Here is a 24,969-nt window from a genome sequence, read left to right as displayed (position 1 = left end):
CTCCCCGCGCACCCCACTGAATACACGTACCCCGCTCTGACAGCGAAATCGCGTGTGAAACTCCCCGCGAACCCCAGTAATGCACGTACCCCGCTCGCACAGGGCTATTCGCGTGTGAAACTTCCTGAGCACCCCCCGAAATACACGTACCCCGTTCGCACTGGGCCAATCACGTGTGAAACTTCCCGCGAACCCCCGAAATGCACGTACCCCGCTGACACAGGGCCAATCGCATGTGAAACTTCCCACGAACCCCCGAAATACATGTACCCCGCTCGCACAGGGCCAATCGCATGTGAAACTCCCCGCAAACCCCAGTAATACACGTACCCCGCTCGCACAGGGCCAATCGCGTGTGAAACTCCCCGCGAACCCCAGTAATACACGTACCCCGCTCGCACAGGCCCAATCGCGTGTGAAACTCCCCGTGAACCCCAGTAATACACGTACCCCGCTCGTACAGGCCCAATCGCATGTGAAACTCCCCGTGAACCCCAGTAATACACGTACCCCGCTCGCACAGGCCCAATCGCGTGTGATTCTCCCCGAGCAAGGGTGTACATGTATTCGGAGGGGTGCGTGGGGAGTTTAACAGGGGTTTTCGTGGTTGCGGGGCTGTATGCTGGTCCACTGGCCTGTGCGCCTTCCACGGGATTTGTGCGCTGTGCATGGCGAACGGGGAGGGGTTGGGAGCGTAAGTGGCGCTGCTGCAGGGTCGCTGCGCCACTCTGCGCCACGGTTGGTTTTGGATGTTAAAATCCATAAATACGCTGTGCGTGGAAATGGATTTTGGCGCACGCGACTGGCGCGCAGACTGTCGCACGCGCACACTGAGTGCCAGCCGCGTGCGCCACTTGTGCGCTGAATTCTATGAATTACCCCCTTAATCCATGTAATTCTATGACACAGACTCATGACCCTCTATGTATGTAAATCATTTGTCGAAGCAATGTTAATAAACATCTGTACCATTGTATTCTTGCAATTAGCACCCAGATACCTTCGAACTTGGCATGCTCTACAAATGAATAAATAAATAAAGGCCATTGCTATGACGTTTCTAACTTTATTTTGAAGATGGAGACCATGGTCATTTTGGTGTTCATATACATAAACATAATGTGCCAGGAACTTAAAAGTTTTTGTAAATCACAATTGTTCTTGTTGATGATTTTTGCATTTAACGTCCAGCAGACCTTCATATAGCACTAACCAGAAAAACCACATAGCCCTCAATAGACTCTTGCTCATTGTGCATTTCCCCTCCAACTTCTGATCCCCACAGTACATTAATAGGCCCTGCATGACACATCTACAAATTGCAATCATAACACAACTATTACTTTGCTTTTCCTTGTACAACTGGTAAACCAGTCCATCATTGCTTTTAAGCAGACTTATTTTGCACCTTTTCTCCCCGCTCCACAGTCTATTTTGTTTGTTGGTGTCAAGCAGAGCTGAGGCAGGCTCCCCAGCTGACCCATCCAACAAGTCTTTTCCATAACTACTGGAGATCCCATATATTGCAGAGCTGGCCAGTCTGATGACTAATGCATAGTTTCCTGTAAGAAATAGTTCAAAGCTAGCTTTCTGCAAGACATACCTTAAAAAGAAAAGAATCTGTCTTGATTAGTGAAATCTAAATAATTTCACGGTCTTCTCTAAATGCAGATTTCTAGCAAAGCTTGCAGACAATGCAGACAATTACTAACTCGTCAGCAGGATTTAGACCAGGGTACAGCACTGAATCAGTGCTACTCTCCAACAATGGATAAAATTAAGCTATTTGGAGAAAAATCAGAACTGCAACCTTGATATTATTCTGTCTGATGGCAGCATTCAACGAAGTTCACCACAATGTGATAAGTCAGAATTCTTGATCTTGGTATTCGGGATCAGCACTCTTGTTGGGAATGATTTTGTTTAAAAAACATTCATGATGCATTACACTAGATACATTGGGAATTATTTTATTTAAAAAACAGTCGTGATGCATTATACTAGATCCATTTCATACTAACGTAAATAAATGCTTTTTTGAAGTCCTCAAGGCTCATTGCTCTCCTTCTCTGTATTTATCCCACTCTTTGCACTGTCTTTATCAGACAATTAAATCTTTGTCATAACAATGCAGACGATACCCAACTAATCAGAAAAATCTGTAATAACTCTTCACCATTAAATAGCATTGCCAAATGCATCCATGAAATTGATTTTGGGATAGTGAATAATCGCCACTCAATTATTTTTGACAAGGTGGAAATTGTGACCACCGGTAAACTTGACCTCATACCCAGGCTCCTTGCAGGCACCATTTCATCCGCACACTCAGCACATCAACCTCCTTAATTCCCCAAATCACTTCAGTTCGAAAAGTCCTTCAGACACTTGGAAACACTCAACAAATCTTTCCTTTACTGGCCTTTCCCCTATAAATCCACGGTGATCATGGCTTTTGCCCCATTGGAACAGAACTATGCTAATACCCTTTATCTTGCTGCTCCATTTTACAGGATTATTAAGATTTGGAGAGTACAAAACACGAATGTCCACTCGCTTCTCCGTATCGACTTCAGGGAACACATTTTCCCATCTCTAACTTCAATAGGCTGGCACCCTGTGGGAAGGGGAATCGCTGCCAATTGAAAAGGCTCACCAATTCCCGCAAATTAAATTAATCTTACATAAAGCTTGTATGAAACCTAAGAAATCTGATAATCACCCAACACTTGTCTCTCCTTTTTCCAGAAATCAATTATGTGGATCTTCCTGCTACCCTTTAGCTCCTTATCTCTGGAACTCCCACTCTACAGACATTAAGGACGGTTTGGATAATGCTTTGGGCATTAGCGCTTCATCTACATTTAATTTAGTCTTCTCAATTTTTTCCATTTCACTTTAACTCTAAGATGGCATTGCCAACTGCTTGTTTCCCTTAGTGATGAGGGCTGCTAGTTGAAATCCTCCAACCAAATGCTGCAAGTTTGTCATCTCGATATAATTTCCTAGGAATACAAAATATGCTATAGTTTATCGTGTACATTGCATGCTCTAACAATGCATTGCCTAAATTTCCCTTTTCTCAGAGTTTGCCTGATATGACAGTATTACATTATAATGATAATGGGCTCCTTTACATAGATTTATGTATTTCATTTATAAAGCGCACTAAGCCCGAGGCCATCAAGGCACTGTTACAAAGCAAATTTCAGGCATGATTTAGCAGATTTGTCAGGTAATGCAGGGAAGTCCCCAATGTCCAGGTTACACGAACAGCCAGGTTTTCAAGGCTTTCCTGAATGTCCAGTAATATTGTTCAGCTTGCAGGGCAGGCAGTAACGAATTGTAATGTTTGGCTACGATTGCTGGGAAGCACAAACCTCTGGCTTTGGCAGGACAAGCCATTGGGCATAAACCAATCTCGTAGTGGATGATTGGACTTTCATAATTTTCTGTGTGAAGTAAGGTGGGGCCGAGTTGGAAAGGCATCTGTGAGTGATTGACAGGGTTTTAAACAAAATCTGTTCTCGAATCGAGAGCTATTGGGCATTTCTTCTTACAATGCTGATGTGCTCCAGTTTGGGGATGTTGAGTGCTGCTCAGAGAGAATTATTCTGGATGACCTGCATTGTATGGCTATTGCGCACTGAAGTTCCTGCGAATAGAGCATGGCAATAGTCAAGCCTCGAACTGATGATCGCCTGGGCAATGGTGAGGCAACTGTCAGGGGATAGGAATGGTCTGGTGCACTGATCAGTTTTGTCGTGTAAGCAGCGGATGAGGCAATGGCATTCAATTGCTGGATCAGGGAGAATGGCAAGCAGGTAGATTCCCAATGTCTTCACTGTCAGAGAGACTGGGATCGGGATACAGTCAATATGAAAAGATGCGTATTGAGAATTAAGCTTCTTAATCACTGATGGGGGCCTCGCCAGGAGGATCTCCATCTTTTCATAATTGAGGCAAATGCTGTGTGTGGCCATCCAATCGTGGATGGTCGAGTAAACTGTGTTTAAAGTGATTGAGTCTTCAGGGTAATTACCACAGAGAGGGAGGAGGATTCGAGTGTCATCGGCGTGATTGGTATATGATATACCAATAAGAGTCTAGGAGGTCAAACAGCGGTTTGGTTAAAATGTTGAAAAGGGTTGGGGAGACGCACGAACCTTGAGGCACACCAAAGGAGATGGGTGCTGGGGAGGCACTGGCAGTGTTTTCGAAAACTCTGATGGATCGTTCCTCCAGGAAGGAGGCAATAAAACTCGTCACTTCAGGTGAAAAATTAGCTGCAGTGTCAAACGCTGCTGATAACTCTAAAAGTAGAGGGAGAGCTTGCTTTCCCTCAACTCTGATGTTGTTAGTGGATTCTTCAGGACGAGCAGGGCCATTTCTGTTCCGTGGCCTGGGCAAACCCCGAATTTGAGCGTTCCCAGGATGTGGTCAGCTTCCAAATAGTGCTGGATTTGGATATATGCTGCCCTATTAAGGATTTTCAAGAGGAAGGGGACTGTTGTGATAGGCCAGTATTTATTTGCAGCAGAGGTTCAAGGGAAGTTTTCCTAAGTAGTGGGAGTAACCACGCTTCGTTGAAGCAAGTAGGGACTAGGCTGTTGGTGAAAGAGGCGTTAATAGTGATGAAGAGAGCCAGGGCCTAGGAGCAGTCTTTGATAATGCTGGCTTGGCAAATGTTGACTTTACATCGACGGTTTCAGGCCCTTTAAGATAGTGATAACTTATGTTGCTATGACGCTGTTAAATCGAAACGGGGAAGGTCTTGTCGCACAGTTGGAGGTAGGGGAGTACTAAGGGACTGTTGGAGGGTACTGGACGTAGTTCGCTTAAGGTGGAGTTTTTTTATGTAAGGTGTCAATTGGTATTGCATAATTCTCAATTTCATTATTTGAACTGTCATATTGCATTATACTATATTGACTATTGCATTATAATTAAATAGTTCTTCAGATCAGTAACAATTATATATGCTTTAATGTATTAAGTTTACATTTTTATTTCACTACTGCGCTTTTAGTTTAATGTTCTGAAAAAGCATTAGGAGTCCAAATCATTCTGATAAGGTATTAATTCCATGTGATTCTACTCCATGCGGTCCTATCTTCTTTCGGACATAGTCACCCCTTATAAAATAGGATATAAACGTTAATTTGTACACTTCCATTCCCTCGTTCCTACATCATTCAAAATCTAGCAACCACCAAAGTTCTTTATTTGGTCCCACTCAAATGTTTATCGCCTATTCCCAGTGATTACAACATAAGCAGCATTTCATATTTATAACTTCACAGGTATGAGTTGTTCACACTTGAAGCTTGTCGTTTAGCCAAAGGTCTTGGAGCATCTGTCGGATTCATTCAGGTATATCTCTCACCTCATGACATTGTTCTCTCCCATACTTCTTACTTCAGGGGCCCACTCCTCGTCTCTGGGATCTCGCCCTCACAGAGAGGCCATGTATGTATGGCTCTTGGAAGGATGATTTTAACCTTTTGCTCTCTATGCTCTCCTTTCCACTGTTTCCCCCTCACTGCATTCACATTCTTTAGCTATTTTTCGATTGACAGTAGGCATTGTAGTCCCCCATTCACTTTCCTGAGGGTTGGCAAGAGGCACTTTAAAATGTTAAATGTCAGTCACGTCCCCACACTTTAAGGAAGTGCCTGGGCACATCTTGGGTCCATCACAAATCCTTGCACTGTAACCTGTGCATGATCAAGTACAAAGATCTGCCACTCACTTGAATGTGCTCCTCATTACAAGACTTTCTACCCTACAACATTCAAGTTGTTTTGATACACTGCCATTAAGCACACATTCACCACTACTTCTGCCAGCAAACTCCGTTCCCCAACCCCAGCGCTTCCTCTCAACTGTTAGCCTGTTTTCTTTTCATTCTTTATCCGCATTTTGCCCCTTCCTCACCATTTTATCTTTTTGCCCAGACCTAATTCTGGTTACCTCTAGTGGGGGGCACAAGATGCCATCTTTCCAGACAAGCTCTGGCACTTGTAAGGCCACTATGGTCATGATGGCCAGAGCATAAAAATGTCTAACAGTGCTACACAATTTACAAGACAAAAACAACATAGCCAAGAACCGGTCTCTTCTAGCCCTCTTGGGGCCCTCACGTGGCCATAGCAGTTTCCCTTATATCCGCCTTTATAAAAGTCCTCTTAGTCACTTTTACATAACAGAGCACTGTACATATTGGAGCTTCACACTCCCACTATACCTGTATTATCCACCACCTAACCACACCTCACATCTTTCAATTCACCCCTCACATGCTGTTTTGCTACCTACTTATCAGGACAAGAGGCACACAGGTCTGCATAGATGCCTCCAACCCATTTTTTTTTTTATTGATTTTAGTTGAATTTAAACAACTTTTTCAATAATACAAAATATACTTTTATCAAACATATGAAACATAAAAACAATTAAAATTTAAAAAACAAAAAGAAAAGACATTTTTCCATTCCTGATGTACTCCACACAAAGAGAAGGAAGAGGACCACAAGAGCTCATAAGATAACTTCACAATCATTAATATCAAACAATATAAAATTAGAATCATACAAAAAACGAGGAGATGAAGAAAAATTGTTCAAAAATCTTAATCATTATCAACCTGGCAAAACTTAAAACAACTATACATTTAAATTCTAAATTTGTGTAGATAGTCTAGAAGCAAGAACCGCACGTCAATTTTTTAGTGTTCCTTCTCCAGCATAAGATTTAAATTAAATTTAATGATAACAGAAATGGTTGCAATTCTTATGCTCATGATGTTGGTAGAGGCAATGGCAATCCATCTATGTTCATGTCTCATCTGGCCAAAATATGCCAGATGTTTAATAAAGTGAATTTGCCTTAGGTGCATAAGATCTGGGCAACCTACTACAATATGTTTCAAAGATTCAACAACAGTTAAATTTTTACAAAGCGACACCCTTTAATTTCAGGATCAATCTCTTTCCTACGAGTTTGAATTTCTCGAGTGTTACATAGATTGAAACGGATGCTTAGTATTGCGTTTCTAATAAAAGAAGATGGTGCTTTACACAGATAGGATACCATTTCTCTATATCTCTTGGGAGCGAAAACAGATGGATCAAAATCTTTGTACTTCAGACAAGAGGCACACAGGTCTGCATAGATTCCTCCAACCCATTTCATTATCCTGCTTCCTCCACTGTTCCTTCCAGATTCTGGCACTGTTGCTTCTCATCCCATAATCTCCCTTCAGGTGGCACCCCCTAATGCTTCTTATGTTTGATTGTAAAAGGATTTTGCTGCGCTTAGTTGCTTTCCAGATATACTAATCCCATACACACAAACCAAAACCTCCTGCCCCTTTGTTGTTCTGTGTGAGTGGATCGGTCTATTGCCATCAAAATGCTGATCAGACCATTGGTCTGCTGAACAACAGCCATGGAAAAGGTCACCAAGAGACACTAGGTTAGAGAGGAATGTTTAAAAGGTAGGCAGGCCGCTCTGCCCTGGGATATTGTGTGTGTTTGTGGGAGCAGAGTATAGTTTGAGATATTTTGAGCTTGAGGAGATGCCTCTGAAAACTAGTGTTCTTACCACTTTGCATCCAACTAGAAAGAGGTATCCTGGAAAGTTGCTGTCTATATGCTACCCTACCCCTTCTTACCAATAAGACCAATAGTAGCCATTTGTCTCCATACTTCTGAATTTTGGCAACTTGCTACTTGTGTCATCTGTTGAGAAAGCCAGCATGGGCTAGCTGTGAGTCTACAGACATTGAGATAGATTATGTAGTAAAAGAAGAAAGGGTTAGGGCCCAGCACAGATCACCTAAGGTCTCGCATACATTGTTTTAACTTTCCCTGGCAGAGACCTGTGTGGCCTAAATTGGGCTCGACAAAAAGTAGAAGCTTAATTTGTAAATAAATGTTTCCGGTGAACATTTTAAAAAGTGTAATTCCAGATACTTGCCCTGTAAGGCATGTCATTGTAAGTGGGATACTTGGCCCCACCACTCATCCAATGCCTTTCTAGGTGTCAGCCCCATGCCTAACCCTGGCAACCACAGCCAGTCACTCCCCATGCATGCCAATCCCTGTTGTAAATCAGAAGTGTGCTTGTATACAAATGCAGCAGGACAATGTGATGCGCAAAGTGCACCTTCCACTTCTGCAACAATCATGGCTTTGTGAATCATGCCCTATGTGTTCCTCCACTGTTCTTCACGATCCTATCTTGAGAGTCCCAGGCACCTGATAGCAGAAAGAAAGCCACATTAGGGACATGGAACCTTTAGCCTCAGTAACCTATACACTGCCACACTGCACTCCAGCACCTCAAAAAAAAACTAAACTGTGTGCTGACCTGGGGTAGTTGTTTGGTTAAACATCACCAGCTCACCTGTATCAACGTAGCCTACAGTCAGGGTAACTATGTACGGGCTACCAAGCACTGTTAGCACGGGTTCACAGGTGCCTTCTGGCAGTATGGCGAAGATAGTGGGAATAGCTGGCTGAGTTTCCTTGCAGCATCTGATGGTCAAAGCATTGAATAGGCACATTGTGTTTTGTTGGCCATTCACTCAAAAATGCTTCAACTTGATTAGGTTATGGCAAAGTATCTAAACATGTAGTTCAGGTTTAGTATATGCTTGTAAATGGACAATTGTATAGGGCCAGTAACATGGAAATGGCTAATTCTATGACCGAGAATTGAGTTCTAGCATTGACATTCCTGTAGTCACTTTGATTAATGTGGACCTGTGATGTGTTTTTGCGACATCGATTGTCTACTTTTGACCTCATCATCATTCCAGACTAGATTTAGACTAGCTTTCATAAGGACTCCCCCATTAGGGTATCTGGGGTCTTGATTAGTTAGCGGTTGTTGTCATTCTTATCATGAATGTTGGTATGTTGTTTTTTCTTTCATCTCTCTGGTCTTTATATTTGTTGTTTTGAACATTTGTAATATGTTTGTCGTGATTATTTCTCATTTCTGTGATTTTTTCTGTTGTAACAAACTAAACAATGATGAAATAAAAACACTGTAATTTTTCATTCTTTTTTCGTTGCATGTATTGCTTCATTTAGTTTATCCCTATGTAAGATCTATCTGTCATTTCTTACAATAGTGTGGTACCATTGTGAGAGATGAGGCTACGGCGCAACTCATGGTTTCATAAATTATATTAGGAATCAATTATTAATAATACCTGATGGGAACGTTTATTTTTGCAATCATGATTGTCTTTACTCCAGTTCCCATTGGAGAAGGAGTTAACCCATAGGTATATGCATAATGTGGGATGTAAGACAGTCTAACGCAGAGGTCTGCAACCTTCGGCTCTCCAGATCTTTTGGACTAGGACTCCCATGATCTTGCATCATTGACTGTGCTAGTTGGGGCTAATTGGAGTTGTAGTTCAAAACATCTGGAGAGCCAAAGTTCTCAGACTCCTGGTCAAACATGCCACAAACATTTCAAAAGCTGATGAGCCACCCGCTGGCACCAAATAGACTCATTTTAGCAATATTCTGGCAACGGCAATCGAAATATAAAAAATCCAAATTACCTCAGCGGCCCTGTATGCAGGGACGTCATTTCACCAAAATGCCTGGGGTAGCGGAAGTGACATCACACGACCCTTGACCTCTGATAACATCACAAGAAGTGATGTAATTTGACCTCACCCCGAAGTGACATCACAGGAAGCAATGGAACACGACCTTTCAACCCTTGACAAAACAGGAATTGGCATCACATAGCATTGTTTCTAAGTACACTATGAAAACTATGGTTACGATATCACTGTAAAGTGATGGACATTTCATACAAGACTGGATCACCATATGTATCGTTAATATCAGCGCGTATAGGCCCATTTACCAAATTACTGTGAATGCAAAAAGACGTCCATGGCCAAAAGATAATCATGTGTTATTATATAGCACATGCTTCACATAGATAAAGTATACATACAATATCAATGAACCTGTATTGGTACTCATTTATCAACCTCAGCAGGATGAAAGGCTCAGTTGACCTTGCTGGGAGCCGAACCTGCAACCTGCAGATCACACAAACATTGTAGCAGTGAGTACTCAACCCACTGAGCTATCTTGACGGCTATAGCTATCAGAAAACCAGCCCCTCCAAAAACAAAGAGACACATGCTGTTGGCCCAAAGAGCCACATGCTGCTGGCCACAGCCTAGGAAGCTCGATTTAAAAAAAATATATATATTTGTATTTTTGTTTTTGGGGGGTAGCAAGGGAGACCACAGGGGTAGCAATTGTGACCCCTGGTAACCCCTAAATGACATCCCTGCCTGTATGGTGCTGAGCTATGGGGTCATAGCAATTGCCAAAAATTGGAGACCAAGTTGCTAAAATCACTTCTTAGACTCCTGCTGAGTTTTCCGACCGGCCCGCTTCATCTGGAATGTGGGCTGAAGCCAATTTCTGGTGAGGCGTCCATAAGACCGCTTACCTACTGGGTTAGGCTCTGGGTGACTCCTGAATTAGAAAAATACAGAGAGGCTCTAACTTACATACTAGAGTCACCAGCAGGGCACTCTTTTGCATGGGTCCATTATATCAAACAGCAGTTGAGCATGCTCAATTTAAATGACCTGTGGCTAAACCCAGAGACGATATTTGCAAGCAGCAAGTGCTCGGTGAAGCATGCAGTCAAGTGAGTCGTGTGATCAACTGAAAAATTCATGCCTAACTTTGAAATCAGGGGCTCACTTCTAGGCTGTTAAAAATGAATTTGGTTTCAAAGACTATCTTGATTCTATCTCCCCGGCCTATGCACACACACTTTAAATGGAATTTAGGACACACACTCTGAAGGTTACTAAATTCACTAGCAACTGGAAGAATACCGATTCCAATATTTGTCCACTGTGCGGCATTGATGTGGAAACTATTATGCACTTTTTAATTGTGTTCGATTCCCTTAAAGACTTGAGGGTGTTGTATTTGCTTCCACTATTCAAGAAGGCTGGAGTACATAGAGCTGCAGAAGCATTATTGTTATTTCAGCTTCCACTCATCCCCCTCTTTTACTCTTATCAGGTGCTATGCCCCTCTTAGATCCAATTTTGTGTACATTTTTGCCGCCCGCACCTGATCCAGTAATACTGAAATTAGGGGCAATGGAAACCTATTCTTAATGGTTACCTTATTTAAAGCGCGGTAATCAATATAGGTTCGTAATGTCCCCTCTTTCTTTGAGACAAAAAACAAGGGAGAGGAGACCGGGGACGCGGAATGTCTAATGAACCCCTTCTCTAACATTTCATCCATATACTCTCTTAGATGTTTATTTTCTGTTTCTGTCAGGGCATAGATTCTGCTACAAGGCAGCTTTGCCCCAGCCTCCAATTCAATGACACAATCATATGGTCGATGAGGCGGCAGTTGACCTGCCCCACCTTTGTCAAATACCTTGGCGAACTCTCAGTATTGCAAGGGAATTTCTGATTCTACTGCTCCCACCACCTGATCCCTTCTTTCTTGATTCCTTCTTTCCTGATTAACCAACCAAGCTGTGGGTCCCACCTCCGATACCATGTGTTCTTGGCACCTCTGTTCTTCAAATTCTACTGTCTGCTTTTCCCAATCGATCCTTGGATTGTGTTGCACTAACCAAAGCATTCCCAAAATCAAACCAAACTGTGGTGCGGCTATCAGATCAAAAGTAATGTCTTTTCTGTGATCTGATGCAAATGTCACCTGCAAATTTTGCGTTTGTTGTCTTATTGGACACTAAAGGAGAACCGTCCACAGACTGCACCCCTTCCACTCTGTTTGTCTTGTACGGGTAGCCCTAACTGATTGGCCAATGTAATATCCACAAAATTACCTGTGGCCCCTGAATCCACCATAGCCAGCACTGCCTGCTTGGACATCGCCCACCATAATGTCACCAATATATACAAATGAGAGGTCTTACTCCCAACCGTATTTGCCACCAATTTGGGGAACCTTTCTTCCTTCGGGCCTGTCACCTGAGTTCCCCCTAAGGTCGGCCCAACTCTTTTCCCGCCTCCTTCTTGCTCCGTTCCCCTCCTAAATTCCTCTGCGGAGTATTAGCACAGGTGCGGATAAAATGGCCTGCTTGTCCACAGTACAAACACAATTTATTAAGCTTCCGCTGTTCCTTTTCTGCCTCTGATAAAGGTCCTCTTACACTACCAATCTGCATTGGTTCCACCTCGCTACTCCTTCCGCCTCTACTCCTATCTAATCTCACAAACGGGACTGCTTCAGGTTTCTTGTCTCCCTTTCTTTCATTCATTCTATGATCTAACCTAAGGGCTAGATCTATCATGGCTGTAAAAGTACCAGGTTGCGGTTCTACCTGCGCAATTGCATCTTTCAGTTCCTCCCATAGTCCTTGATAAAACAGTACTGTCTGTTTTGCCGCTGGCCATTCTGTTTCAATCACTAATCTATTGAACTGTGTCACGTATGTTACCAAATCTCGTGACCCATGTCTTGGCCCTAACAGCTCTTTGTCTTGTGCCAGTGAAACATCTCTTCTATCAAACAGTCTACCAAATTCTACTAAGAAATTATCCCAATTATATAACAAAGGCATCGCCCATGCTGCTGCATCGCCTGTCAAATAGGATATTACAAAGGCAGTTCTGGCTTGGACGATCTCAAATGCCGCAGGCTTGCACAAAAAATGGAGTCTACATTGTGTAAGAAAAGTCATGTATTTTCTAGGATCCCCTGAAAAACGTTCTGGTGCAGCCAAGGGAACACTACTAGGGGGCTGGACAATGACCGTTGGATTTCTACTAGTGGAGCTGCCCACAGTGTTGGATGTACTGGGCCCCTCTAAAGGCGTACCTTGTGCTACCAATCCTTGTACCTGCGCTTTCAGCGTGGTAGCCTCCTGCCGAGCATGCGCTAATTCCAACTGAATATCCTATAAAGCATTTAGCACATCGGCCAAAGGTGGAGTTGTCGGGTCCATTTGGCTTGGGTGGTTGTGAGTATCCCAATATGGGGGTGGCTTATTATGTCACAATCACACTTGACGGGAAGGAAGAGAGATTAACACTCTCCCCCGAACCACGGAAGCCGAATGAACTCGACCCTCCCACCGTGGTTGGCACAGGCACCTGATATAGAACACAGGTCGCCACGTGGCAGCCAATGGGGGGAAGAGGGGTTAGGGAGAGGTTGTGGATAGGAGGGGGAAATTAGGAACACTGGAGAGAGGGTAAGGAAATCCTAAAGTGGATGGGAAAGGGGAAACGCCAGGAAAAAACCCTACTCTACTCTGTCTAACATGTAACCAATAGAAATGCCACCTGCGCTATAGACCTATGCCTAGTTCTTGAATAGCACACCTTAATACGTGTACTACACCCTGCTAGTTCACAGAAAACACATAAAGCAAGCAATATGATGAAAAGGGAACATTCCCATAATGATTAGACAGTACACATGGCCCTTCAGGCAGCATTAGCAACATACAACATAAATGCTTTTCCCACTAGTTAACTGCACTAGTGAAGAATAACTTCCTGTTCCTGTGGCCTCAAGAGTCTTTTTCTGTGTGTGTCCTGATACATAACCACGAATACTGTGTTTTCCAGTACAAATGCAGTCCAACTCCTAATAAGCATGTAATGTAGGTTTTAGCACAACACCCTTTGTTTCCAAGAAACTTGAGACGTTACTTATCCTAGGTCTGGTTGCCCCTTGGGATTTCCCAGACGAATAATGACAAGCTGTAAATCACTCTCAGCACCATTTCCCCAGATAGATCAATCACGGTGCCCCACAAGTACTTATCTTAGGTCTGGGGAGCCCCACAGGACTTCCCAGACAACAAGCGTAATGCCGCGATTCTGTAGGCCACCTCGAGCCCCTCCTACTCCTTCCGAACGGCAGCCGTGTAGCGCTCAAGAGTTCCTCACTTGCATCACTTCTCTCCGTGCGCGACCCGCCTGACTCCGACTGCTGGAGAAAATAAGCCACACCTGCCCGCTGCCGTTGCCTGCTAATAAGCTATTCTTAATTCAAGACAGCTGGCAACGCGCGCACAGGTCGAACTACAGGAAGGCACTAAGGATGCTGGGAGCTGTAGTTTCCAAGTCCTTCCCAGCTCCTATTGTCTTAATAGGCATATTTCAGGACTCCATGTCTTTGCCAGCCCTGATTCCAGATGCCAGCCCTGACATGTGTGCAAATATTGGGCATTCTTGTTGCACATTTTATACCTGCCCATGATGAAGATAATGGGACTCTGACAGAAGGAATAACGATGTTGTCAACCCTGCACAGAAAGATGAAGGGTGAAGTTGATGAGCCTGAGGATGATGGCTGGCTTTTGTCCCTGTTCTCATAGATTCCAACATGGCTGGTGGAAGCCTTCAACTTACTTGGAGCAGTACTACTGTTGGTAATGCTAGGATTTAGTCTTATAAGGATAATTTTTGGACAATGTAAGAAGACAGCCAAGAAAGTTATTGGGACGAAACTCATGATTGATATAGATGCAGGAAGTGATCAGAAAATGCAAAATGAAGAGATAACTTGTGAGAATATAATAAAAAGCACCGCTTGCACCTCCAGGAACGAAGTTCTATTCCCCTAAGGATCATGAAAAAATATGTAGGACGCTGGATATTTTGTCCACCATCAGGAGATTGTTGCCACATGACCTGGAGTGTGGATGAACATATAAGAAAAGCAGGTCCCCTGAGGGGGGGTGACAAAGATCTGGATCCTAAAGAAACAATCATATGAAGAGATGATAAAGGAAAATGAAAAGGAGAATGAAGAGAGGAATGTGGTCGAGGACTCGACAACAGAGGGGAATGTAGAGGAGCAGGTAGATACATATTTCACAAACGCCCGCCCCCTCACCGCCATCATACTGTAACAGCAGGAGAAGAGCTGTATGTGGGACCCCCTATGTTGTCCCTACACAGCATTGAGTGTATGAGAGACATTATGCACTCAGAGAACCATACCGAATGTACCCTCACGTTGAGAGAGTGGATGGATATCTGCCCGCACCATCAGACACCATGGAGTGGTGAATGACATCTGGCAGGGGCAGAGTGATGTCATAAAGATGATATAAGAGGATATGCTGAAACAATGTGAATACTTGAGAATGACAATGTAACCGAAGCGACAAGAGAAACATGTACGAAATGATAAAGTAATGTATATAAAAAGAACATGAAGTAACTTGTGGATCAATAAGTGTAAATACGCAGCAACGTGTCACAATCACACTAACTGGAAGGAAGAGAGATCAACACTCTCCCCCGAACCACGGAAGCCGAATGAACTCGACCCTCCCACCGTGGTTGGCACAGGCGCCAGAGTTAAGAAACAGGTCGCCACGTGGCAGCCAATGGGGGGAAGAGGGGTTAGGGAGAGGTTGTGGATAGGGAGGGGAAATTAGGAACACCAGAAAGAGGGTAAGGAAACTCCTAAGGTGGATGGGACTGGGGAAACACCAGGAAAAAACCCTACTCTAACTCACATAGAATGAACAGAAAAATCACCTGCACAATTAACATAGACCTGATTCCTGAATAGCACACCTTAATACGTGTACTGTATCCTGCTCTGAAATATCATTCTCATACAACACATAAGCAAGCAATATGACCACACATAAGGGAAAACTTCCCAAAATGATTAGACAATACACATGGCCCTTCGGGCAGCGTTAGCAACATACAACATAAATGCATTTCCTTTAGTTCCTGGCACTAGTGAAATGTCGTTGTCCATATGCAGTACTTCCTACATTAACCCACACAAGATTGGCAAAGTTCTTGAATTATACGAGTAACAAACACACTTTCGTTTTTTCACACTGATTGAATTCAAAGTGATTAGGGCGTTACTTATCTCAGGTCTGGGGAGCCCATGGGACTTCCCAGACAAATAGTGAAACAGCGGTAAATCATTCCAAGCAGTTCAGGAAATATAATGCCCTCACGAGTACTTATCTTGAGTCTGGGCAGCCCCGTGGGACTTCCCAGACGAAGAACAGCAAGCGTTGTCTCTGCCGGCTACTCAGCACCCCTCCTTCTCCTACCGCACTGTGAACGCGTGCGATCAAGCGTTCCTCCTCTGCATCTCGTTTCGTCGCATGCGGATGCCTTCCTCCTGTGGCCGAACGCGGCAGCCTGACTCCTGCTCCCAATCAACAATAAGCCACACCTGCCCACCGCCGTTACCTGCCTTTAAGCTGCCTTGATTCTTGATGCAGTACAGCTGGCAAGGCGCGCACGGGCCAAACTACACAATAACACAAAGGATGCTGGGAACTGAAGTTTCCTTTTCCTTCCAGCACATAATGTCTCAATAGGCGTATTTTAGCACTCCACGCCTGTGCCAACCCTGATTCCTGACATTACCTTCTCTTCCAGGGCTCCTCCCAGGACCTGGTTTACCTGGGTTGCGTAAATGAAATTGTTTCACTAACCTGGGAGCATGAACCTCTCTAGCTGGTTCCCAAGAACAATCCTCAGGGCCGTAACCTTCCCAGTGGATCAAATACCATAGTTGTCGATATCTTTTTCTGGAATCCACAATGCGTTTTACTTCCTATTCCATGTTCCCATCTTTCACTATGGCTGGGGGTTTCTTCGTAGTTGTCCCTGGAGCTGCAGGTTTAAGCAAAGAAACATGGAATACCGGGTGTATTTGTAGTGTTTTAGGCAAACGCAGTTTCATAGCTGTTGGGTACACACATGCAATGATTTCATAAGGTCCAATAAATCTAGGCATAAATTTACGAGATCCAACTATGGAGAGATTTCTGGTTGATAACCAAGCCCTATCTCCTGCTTTATAACACAGACTCTCCTGTCGGTGTTTATCAGCATGTCTTTTATAGGCTTTCTTAGCCTGTTCCAAATTGGTGTGCGCCTTCTGTCGGATTTTGAGAAGCAACTGTTTTCGATCTTGCAACACAGGTAGATTCTCCACTTCAGGTAAATGTTCTGGTATCATATTTTGCTCATACCCAAATATGCATTCATTAGGAGACATACCCAATGATGTGTGCAGTGTATTGTTATATGTAAATTCAGCCAACCAGAGTGCCTGTACCCAAGATTCTCGTCCATCACCTAAATAGCCTCTCAAATATTGTTTGAGTGTTTGGTTGACTCGTTCTGTCTGACCATCAGTTTGGGGATGATAACTCGTAGAGAGAGCACAGTTGATTCCCAACATGCGACAGAAAGCTCGCCAAAACCGTGAAGTGAATTGAGGTCCTCTATCTGAGACAATACTTCTTGGCAAACCATGTAGTCTAACCACATGTTGAAGAAACAACTCTGCTAACCTGACTGCTCCAGGTATTCCTTCACAAGGAATGAAATGCGCTTGTTTGGACAAGAAATCCACCACTACCCAAATCGTGTCAAACTGCTTATCAGGTGGAAGGTCGGTAATGAAATCCATTGATATATGGGTCCATACCTTCTCAGGAGTGGGTAATGGTTGAAGTAACCCTCTTTTCTTTACATGATCTGCTTTGTTTCTCATATATTCTCACATTTTAGTAGATAGTTGCTGACATCCTGTCTCAATGTAGGCCACCAAAAATACTTTTCTAGCATAGTTTGCATTTTTCTTTGACCAGCATGTCCCGCTAATGGAGAATTATGACACCAATATAATGCTTTTTTCTGTACTTCTTTAGTAGGTAGAAATAATCGGTCTTGATGGTACGGCAACCCCTGCCGCACCCTTTTTTCTGGATGACTGTCCCGCCACTTCTGGAGTTGCCGAGGTGGTAATGCTCTCTTGACCTCCCCAATTAAGTTGGTGGTAATTGCTCCAATGACTTTCTCTGAGGGAATAATTGCTCTTACTTCACTCTCCACACTCTCCAAATTTTGCTGCCTAGACAGTGCATCTGCTTTGCCATTATTCTTTCCTGGCCTGAAGGTTACTACGAAATCAAATTCATTGAAATACTGAGACCAGCGGAGTTGTTTGGGACTAAGTTTGTGAGCAGTCTTAAAGTATTGCAGATTCTTGTGATCAGTCACCACTACTACCTGATGCTTAGCCCCCAATAGGTAATGTCTCCATTCTAGAAAAGCTGATCGAATAGCTAACAACTCCTTATCCGTGATAGAATAATTCTGTTCACAACCCGATAACTTTCTAGAATAAAATGCCACTGGATGCCACACTCCCTCCATATCCTTCTGTGACAAAATAGCCCCCACCGCCAAGTTACTAGCGTCAGTTTACACCTTGAAGGCTTGACTTGTGTCTGGATGTCTCAACACTGGTGCAGTGGTAAAAGCTACCTTTAAAGTCTGAAATGCCTTTTCTGCTTCAGAACCCCAAACAAATGGTGTTGCCTTCTTCAGCAATCGTGTAATTGGCTTTACAATGGCTGAAAAATTGCTAATAAAACGCCGATAGAAATTGGCAAATCCTAGAAATGATTGAACGTCCTTGATACATTGAGGAGATGGCCAATCTGTTACAGCTTGTACTTTTTTTGCATCCATTACTACACCCTCTGGAGTGAGAATAAACCCTAGAAACTCCACCTGCCTAGTGTGAAAAGCACATTTCTCCAATTTTACACAGAGCTGATACTCCTGTAACCTCTGAAGCACTGCCCTCACATGCTGAACATGTTGTTCTGGTGAAACTGAATAAATCAAAATGTCGTCAATGTAAACTATGACAAACACATCAATAAAATCTCTCAAAACTTCTTGCATAAAGAATTGAAATGCCGCAGGAGCATTGCATAATCCAAACGGCATGACCAAGTATTCAAATAAACCAAACTTTGTCCGGAATGCCGTCTTCCACTCATCCCCCTCCCGCACTCTGATCAAGTGGTATGCCCCCCTTAAGTCCAATTTCGTGTATATTTTTGCCGCCCGCACCTGATCCAATAATACTGAAATTAGAGGTAAGGGAAACCTATTCTTAATGGTCACCTTATTCAATGCGCGGTAATCAATACAAGTTCGTAATATCCCCTCTTTCTTAGGGACAAAAAACAAGGGAGAGGAGACAGGGGACGTGGAATGTCTAATGAACCCCTTCTCCAGCATTTCATCCAGATACACTCTTAGATGTTCATTTTCCGTTTCTGTCAGGGCGTAGATTCTGCTACAAGGCAACTTCGCCCCCTCCTCCAATTCAATGACACAATCATATGGTCTATGGGGTGGTAGTTGCTCTGCCCCACCTTTGTCAAATACTTTTGCAAACTCTCAGTATTGCAAGGGAATCCCTGCTTCCACTGCTCCTACCACTTGATCCTTTCTTTCTTGATCAACCAACCATCCCGAAGGTTCCATCTCAGATATCATGTGTCATTGACACTTCTGCTCCGTAAACTCTACAGTCTGCTTTTCCCAATCAATCCTGGGATTATGTTGCACTAACCAGGGCATTCCTAAAATTAAACCAAACTGTGGTGCAGCTATTAAATCAAAAGCAATGTCTTCTCTGTGACCTGATGCAAATGTTATCTGTAACTTATGCGTTTGTTGTTTCATAGGACCAGATACTAACGGAGAACCGTCCACTGATTGGACCCCTTCCACTCTTGGTTTATCTTGTACAGGTAGTCCTAACTGGTGGGCCAATGTAATGTCCACAAAATTACCTGTGGCCCCTGAATCCACCATAGCCAACACCACTTGCTTAGACATCGCCCAACATAACGTTACCAGAATATACAAATGAGATGTCTTGCTCCCAACTGTATTTGCCACTAATTTGGGGAACCTTGCTTCCTTCGGGCCTGTCACCTGAGTTCCCCCTAAGGTCGGCCCAACTCTTTCCCCGCTTCCTTCTTGCCTCGTTCCCCTCCAAGATTCTTTTGTGGAGTATTAGGACAGGTACAAATAAAATGCCCTGCCTGTCCACAGTACAAACACAATTTATTAAGTTTACGTTGTTCTTTTTCTGCCTCAGATAACGGACCTCTTATACTACCAATCTGCATTGGTTCCACACCGCTACTCCTTCGTCCTCTACTCCTGTCCAATCTCACAAACGGGACTGCTTCTGGTTTCTTCTCATCTCCCCTTCTCTCATTCATTCTATGATCTAATCTAAGGGCTAGGTCTATCATCGCTGTACAAGTACTGGGTTGCGGTTCTACCTGCGCAATGGCATCTTTCATTTCCTCCCGTAGCCCTTGATAAAACAGTACCGTCTGTTTTGCTTCTGGCCATTCAGTTTCAATCACTAATCTATTGAACTGTGTCACATATGTATCCAAATCTCGTGATCCCTGTCTTAACCCTAACAACTCCTTGTCTTGGGCCAATGAAACCTCCCGTCTATCAAACAGTCTACCAAATTCTCCTAGAAAATTATCCCAGTTATATAACAAGGGGTCATCTTTCTGTACTAAGGGCATCGCCCAGGCTGCTGCATCCCCTGTCAAATAGGATATTACAAAAGCGGTTCTGGCTTGGATGGTCTCAAACGCCGCAGGTTTGCACAAAAAATGGAGTCTACATTGGGTAAGAAATATCATGTATTTCCTAGGATCCCCTGAAAAACGTTCTGGTGAGGCCAAGGGTACACTACTCGGTGGTTGGACAATGACCGTAGGATTGCCCCTAATGGAAGTGCCCTCCGTAGTGGAGGTACTGGGCCCCTCCAAAGGGGTACCTTGCGCTACCAACCCTTGTACCTGGGCTTTCAAGGTGGTAGCTTCCTGCCTAGCATGTGCTAATTCCAACTGAATATCCTGTAAAACCTTTAGCACATCCGCTAAAGGTGGAGGTGTCGGGTCCATTTGGCTTAGGTGGTTGTGAGTATCCCAATTTGGGGGTGGCTTATTATGTCACAATCACACTAACTGGAAGGAAGAGAGATCGACACTCTCCCCCGAACCACGGAAGCCGAATGAACTCGACCCTCCCACCGTGGTCGGCACAGGCGCCTGAGTTAAGAAACAGGTTTCCACGTGGCAGCGAATGGGGGGGAAGAGGGGTTAGGGAGAGGTTGTGGATAGGGAGGGGAAATTAGGAACACCGGAAAGAGGGTAAGGAAACTCCTAAGGTGGATGGGACTGGGGAAACACCAGGAAAAAACCCTACTCTAACTCACATAGAATGAACAGAAAAATCACCTGCACAATTAAGATAGACCTGATTCCTGAATAGCACACCTTAATACGTGTACTGTATCCTGCTCTGAAATATCATTCTCATACAACACATAAGCAAGCAATATGACCACACATAAGGGAAAACTTCCCAAAATGATTAGACAATACACATGGCCCTTCAGGCAGCGTTAGCAACATACAACATAAATGCATTTCCTTTAGTTCCTGGCACTAGTGAAATGTCGTTGTCCATATGCAGTACTTCCTATATTAACCCACACAAGATTGGCAAAGTTCTTGAATTATACGAGTAACAAACACACTTTCGTTTTTTCACACTGATTGAATTCAAAGTGATTAGGGCGTTACTTATCTCAGGTCTGGGGAGCCCATGGGACTTCCCAGACAAATAGTGAAACAGCGGTAAATCATTCCAAGCAGTTCAGGAAATATATTGCCCTCACGAGTACTTATCTTGAGTCTGGGGAGCCCCGTGGGACTTCCCAGACGAAGAACAGCAAGCGTTGTCTCTGCCGGCTACTCAGCGCCCCTCCTGCTCCTACCGCACTGTGAACGCGTGCGATCAAGCGTTCCTCCTCTGCATCTCGTTTCGTCGCACGCGGACGCCTTCCTCCTGTTGCCGAACGCGGCAGCCTGACTCCTGCTCCCAATCAACAATAAGCCACACCTGCCCACCGCCGTTACCTGCCTTTAAGCTGCCTTGATTCTTGATGCAGTACAGCTGGCAAGGCGCGCACGGGCCAAATTACAAAATAACACAAAGGATGCTGGGAACTGAAGTTTCCTTGTCCTTCCAGCACATAATGACTCAATAGGCGTATTTTAGCACTCCACGCCTGTGCCAACCCTGATTCCTGACACAACGCAAGGTAGATGAGATGCATAGAAGCTTGCTATAGAGGAATATATCTAATGTGGCTTGGAAAATGGACGCCAGTTTGTGCAAAGATCCATTCTAACTACCTCAGAAACAGATCAGGGCTGAAGAGTCAGGAGATGCTGAAAAACGGCTTTCTGCGCAAATGAAGCAGAGTCTATGGTGGCGCAAGATCAAGAATGCTATTTCAAGAAACAACTGCAGAGTACAAAGGGAGGCAGACAGATAACTCACATCCGGGGTGATCCGTATTCGCCTTTGAACGTGGTGAGTGTTACCCCTTTGCTTTATGCTTTTTGGCTTCTGCTTTTTAATTTTGAATACTTTGTGAACTTAGATTTAGATTCTCACAAGCTGACATTGATTTTTTCGTTCACTACACAGATTATAAGAATCTTGATTTCTAAACTTCAATACTAAGGTTAGTGCATACCTTTGGGTGTTCAATACTTACCTTTTCATTTATAATTCCCGATTAGCTAACTAGTTTATTTACATTTCCCTAGGAATACCCATTTAAATTTGAAGGAACTTAATATTCCCTGCCCTGAAGATGGATTCATCCGAATCCGAAACGCGTTGGCACTTGTTCACATCTAGGAGTGTTCAGGACTCACAAACACTTTTGTTATCTGCAAATACTTTTGTTATCCGCAAATATGAATTATTGTATGTTTTGTTACAGAAATCCTATGTTTCTGGATACTCTACACTTTGCCTGTTTATGTTGAAGTTGAACGACTATATGTATTGTATTGTACATTTGCATCAAATGAAAAGGTCTTCTGATGCTGCCTGTTAAACACTGAGTTCGATATCTTATCCAATTGTATATTTGAGACCTGGATTGGAATCTAATTTCATTATACTTAATGTTTTTTGTAATGTGTCTAATTACCTTGTGACATATAAAATACATGTGTTGTGCACTTGTAGTGTGAAGGTTCTTGGTGGCTCCTGAACAGACTCTATCAGGTGGACATTCATCTACTTAAAGTACACAGTTCATGACTGTTATGTACATATATGAATACTAGTTTACCCAAGTCTATTGGAAAGCTTTATGTACACCTTTGGGAGGGTGCCTTCCGGTAACTGGGAGATCCCCTCTCACGATAGATCATTAAACCACATAGGGGTTTATACCCCATTAGGAGTGCAACACAGGGCTATCGGCTGGCAACACCCGATGTTTGTTTGATGTCCTTTCTGTGTTTTGATCTCGAGTGGCCTCGGGATCTGCCCTGCTGCACCTGAAATCTATTTACTCAACTAATTTATTGCTCGAAATCTGTAAGAACAAGCATCTATGTTTATGTTTATTTTGATTATATGAACTTGTAGTAGTGCCTCCCACCCCATACCGCTTTTTCGTCTCTTTGAGTGGCCACAATTGGGGAGTGCACACATCATCCTTTTTTTTTTTTTTAAAATGTACTTTATTTTATAACGACCACACAGTGCAACAGAACATAAATAGAACACATCAAGCCACAACAAAGGCCAAACAACAGATATGAAAAAGAAAAGAAAGAAAAAACAGAACAGAATTAACTTAACAATCCCCTTCCCTCCCCCCTATGAGCCTGCAGGGTGTCCACCATCATTGTCCGTTCCGTGTGGTGGGGTTCCGTCGCTCTCAGATCCAGCCGAGGTCGACCCCGTACTAAACAGTTCAGCCAATAGCACCTTCCATGCCGTGAGGGAGCTCACCTCTTCCTCCCCTCCCGCCCTGCTGGCCTCCCACCATGCTGTCGTCTCGGCGGCAGCCCATTTCTGGAGGTCACGCCACCATACCTCCACCCGTGGCCTCTGACAATTCTTCCATCCCATGGCTATTCTGCGTTTGGCAAGTGTATAAGCCAAATCTTTAAGCTTCTCCACGTGCCGAAGCTTGCGCGCCCTGGGGTACCCTCCAAGCAAACAGGCCCAGGCCGAATCTATCTTAAGTACAATGCCCCTCCCTGCCAGCTTCTGCGCCACTTCACTCCAGTAGGTTGCAATCACAGGGCAGGCCCAGAACATGTGAATCACATCAGCATTCTCTGTGTTACACTTGGGACACGCCTGGCGCCCAGCGTCTCGAAATCTGGAAATTCTCAGGGGGGTCATGTATGCCCTATGCGTGATATATAGTTGTATCTGTTTAAACCTGGCATTCCTCGATACTTTTTTGTGGTACCCCAGGGCGCGCTCCCACTGCCCATCCGCCATCGGGGCCCCCATCTCTGTTTCCCATTCCAACCTCAGGTACCCCAAATCCTTCCCAACCTTTGCCATCAGCATCTCGTACAGCCTGGAGACCTCATGCCCGCCCTCGGATGCGTCATACATAATCTCCAGCGTCGCATCCGGCTCGTCAGCCAATACGGTCTCGGGCCAAGTGCTCCGGACCTCCCTGACCACTCTGTGGAACGTCATGTATTGCCCCGCATGCAGCCCCGCCCCCGCCTCTAGATCTGCGAACTCCGCCAAGGCCCCATCCTGCCAAATGTCCCCCAGAGTGACCAGCCCCACTGACTCCCAGTATGTTCGCAGGATGGCCCTAAGCTGTCCGTCTTCCCCTGCCAAGGCCACTAGCGGCAGCTGCGGCATGCACGGCAGGGGATCCCCCATCATCCGGCAGGCTCTTCGCCACATGTTCCTGCCCAACGCTAGCATCTTAGGACGCCCCCTCATCCATGTGCTGGATACCCAAATAATCTCTCGCAGGTAGAAGGGGGAGCAGTCCTTTCCCAACAGTCTATGTTCCGGGGTTTCGTCGTCCGAAAGCCACTTGGCCACGTACTGCAGCTGCGCTGCCACGTAGTAGGCCTCAAAGTTCGGCAGCCTCACGCCGCCTTTCTCATAAGCCTTCTGCAATTTCCACAATGCGACCCTGTTACGCGTGCCCTGCCATAAGAAATCTCTACATACCCTATGTAGTCTAGCAAAAAACCCCTTGG

This window comes from Ambystoma mexicanum, chromosome 1q, assembly GCF_040938575.1.
Source record: "Ambystoma mexicanum isolate Mex_15411 chromosome 1q, UKY_AmexF1_1, whole genome shotgun sequence".
NCBI lineage: Eukaryota > Metazoa > Chordata > Amphibia > Caudata > Ambystomatidae > Ambystoma > Ambystoma mexicanum.
Note: the sequence above shows the minus strand (reverse complement) of the source record.